The sequence below is a fragment of the Cucumis melo genome, chromosome 1, assembly GCF_025177605.1.
Source record: "Cucumis melo cultivar AY chromosome 1, USDA_Cmelo_AY_1.0, whole genome shotgun sequence".
NCBI lineage: Eukaryota > Viridiplantae > Streptophyta > Magnoliopsida > Cucurbitales > Cucurbitaceae > Cucumis > Cucumis melo.
Window position 1 is genome coordinate 3,451,640 of NC_066857.1, and position 3,441 is coordinate 3,455,080.

A 3,441-nucleotide genomic window follows, 5' to 3' on the forward strand; every position below is an offset into this window, starting at 1 on the left:
TTATTAACCAAAGAAAAATATAGACAAAATAATGTGAGAAAAAAATATTTGAAATTATTTTTTAAAGAAAACTACTGACTGGGGCCTCATTAAAATTGATCTAACCTATTAGCTATGCATTGACTAAAATACATATCTAATCTTTGGAATTTAATATAGTGGTAGATAATGTGAATAAAAATATATAGGAACTAATTAAAAAAACACAAAAACAAAAACGTGATCATTATAATTTAACACATCAAATTGACCAAAAATCAGTTATTCATAAATAGATGAAGAATCATAATCTTAATTCTTAATCCCAATCCCTCAAACTTGGCAAGAGTTCAAGAATCTTTGTAGAGTACTGTAGTGCAAAATATGGAAGTACTTGAGGCCAAGGATCTTCTTGAAGCTCAATCTCACGTATGGAACCAAATCTTTATCTTCACAAAATCCATGGCTTTCAAATGTGCAGTTCAACTTGGCATACCCGATGCCATCAACTGTCATGGCCCCAACCCCATGCCTCTTTCTCGACTTGTTTCCGCCCTCGAACTCCCTCTCGAAAAGACTCCTTACATATATCGCTTAATGCGTGTATTAGTCCACTCTGGCTTCTTCCTAACACAAAAATTGAGTGAACAAAATGATGAAGATCAAGAAGAAGAAGAAGAAGATCATGGATATGTGTTGACCAATTCATCTCGTCTTCTTGTTAAAACCAACCCCTTGACTCTAGCTCCTTTCTTGTTTTCTACTCTCACACCACCTCTATTGGATTCGTGGAGCTCCCTCCCAGCTTGGTTGCAAAGTGAGGATCAAACGCCACCATTCGAAAGTGCTTACGGAGTGTCGTTTTGGGAGTACATGGGGAGTAATAAGTCGTCGGAGGGTGCTGCTGTTTTCGATGCATCATTGGCAAGTGATGCAAAGTTTGTGGTTAGTGTTTTGATGGAGAAATGTAAAGGTGTGTTTGATGGAGTTGGATCGTTGGTAGATGTTGGTGGTGGGACTGGAAATGTGACCAAATGTATTGCTCAAGCTTTTCCTCAAATGGAATGTACTGTGTTTGATCTTCCACAAGTTGTGGCTGATTTGAAAGCGGAAGGGAACTTGAAATTTGTTGGAGGGGATATGTTTCAATCTAAAACCTTAAATCTTTTTATTTTCTTTTTTCTTTTTTTTTTTTAATTTTTAAGTTCTCTCATAGTAAATTAATTAACGAGATAATAAACATAGGTTAAAATTTTAGTCTATGTTTTTCTTATAAAGTTTAATGTGAATAATGCTTATATATTTGCACATATGGATCATCAAAACATTAGTGGGTACTACATGACTGGAGCGATGAAGAATGTGTGAAGATTTTGAAGAAATGCAAAGAAGCAATCAATAGGAATGAGAAGAAAGGAAAAGTAATGGTAATTGATATGGTGGTGGGCAATAACAAAACAGATGCTTCCATTGAAACTCAACTGTTCTTTGATATGATGGTGATGCTAATGGTTGGTGGAAAAGAGAGAGATGAAAAAGAATGGGCTCATCTTATTATAGAAGCTGGATTTAGTGGCTATAACATATTTCCAATTTTGGGTTTAAGGTCTCTTATTGAAATTTATCCTTAAAACAATTAATTACATGTCTAAGCTCAGATCAAATTTATTATTATTATGGTTAAATAAGAGCTATATTTAGAGCTAATTGTGTTGTAGTGTGAAAATTGAAAACATTTTCGATGTAAGGAAAGAGATGATATTTAAAGTATGTCACAGTTTGTCAACATATTGTTACGTGATTTTTATTAGATATTAAGTACTTTGTAATTTTTATTTGATAATTGTCATGTGATCGCTATCAGATTGATATATTATCGTTATTTGATTGTTATGTGAGATTTTATTATATATTCACTACTTTGTGATTGCTATGGGATTGTTATCTAATTAGTATCTTATTACTATGACAAAAAGAGTAATCAAATGCCAAATGAAAGCTAATCAGCTGGTGATTCGAAGACAATCAAGCAATATAAAAAAATTATTATGACAAAAAAGATAATAAAATGTAAATCAAAAGGTAACCAAATGACAATCAGACGGTAATCAAATGTCTATCTCAGTATTTTGTTATTGTGGTTGAGCTTCCTATGGTCGTTTTTCATAGTGGTAATGAGATGATCGACATATTTTTTATAAAAGATATGGTTGGGTCAGTAGGTGCACCAATACATCTCTACTAGGTGGACACTCATTATTCCCGCGCTTCATTAATATAGGAGAAAATAGTACAAGAAGCAAGGAGAAAAACAAAAAGGGCTAGAGGAAAGCCCAAACCCAACAAAGTCAAATATTAATTGAAAACGGTAAGGGTGTGTTTAGGCCTTCGATTTAGGGGGAAAAAGAAAAAGATTTTAGGTCAAACCTTGTTTGGCCCAAGTTTTTGTGTAAAACGGGGATTAGGGTTATCCTAATCCCCATTACCCTACTTCTCTACCCCTCATTCCATTGTACACCCCTCGTAACCCTACCAAGCTGCTGGCTAAAATTCTCGTTTTCTTCTCCTTTTCCGTTCCTTTTTCTTTCCTTTCCCTCTGATTATCTTCCCCTTTTCTGATCTCTTCTCCTTCCTTTTCACTCTTAACCAAAATGAAACATTTTCCTCCCTTTTTTGAAGCATCAGGTCGTGTTGTTCGTCTTTGACCCACGTCCTACTCTCTCCGATTCTTTTGTCCATGCCCTTGAATCCCATTTTCGTTTTGCGACGGTTGCGTTTCGACGCTGCCTCTGAAACGGTTCGATCAAAATCCATCTTCTGTTTCGTTGACCGGTTGCGATGCATGTCGTTACCTCTGAAACAATTCTCATCCTCTCTCCATCTTTCCATACGCTTGGTCTTCCGATGAACCTTTGTCGCTCCCCATCCCTTGTTGATCCGAAAAGGAGTTTATTGCACTGTTCTTTCCATGCAACGACCATTACGGTGACAGATGCTACACTAAAATGGTGAAAGGAAGTGAAGTAGGGGCACAGCGAAGCATGGCAGGGGTAGTTGGTCTACATCAAAGGTACGATCAGCCTATGATGAGTAAATTGGTGGTTTCTCTGATTTTTATTTCATATTTGTTTATTCTTTGGGTCCAATATACAATTTTTTGGCCATTGCCAGTTGTCGCGACGTGATTGCAACGCGAAGCGGCCGACGTCCCCCATTCGTTTAATCTTTAATATTTAAAAGGTTTGGAGTCGCCACCAATCATATTATGGTGTGATTGGTCACAAAAAAAAATTGGCCTACATAAATTCAGATTTAAAGTTGAAGAGTTAGTTGTGTGTAGGGAAGGTATTAGCACCCTACAACACCCATAAAAATGATGACCAAAATTTATCTTTTAAACTAAATTAAAGAGGTTCACAAAACAAAGTTTTATTTGGTATTTTTTAAATGTCTCATGCTTAT

The 3,441-nt window shown here is 35.7% G+C and overlaps 1 pseudogene; it reads left to right on the forward strand.

The window, feature by feature from the left end:
* The first annotated feature begins 256 nt into the window (after positions 1-256).
* Positions 257-1,822, forward strand: LOC103495702 (probable O-methyltransferase 3; annotated as a pseudogene).
* The last annotated feature ends 1,619 nt before the right edge of the window (positions 1,823-3,441 follow it).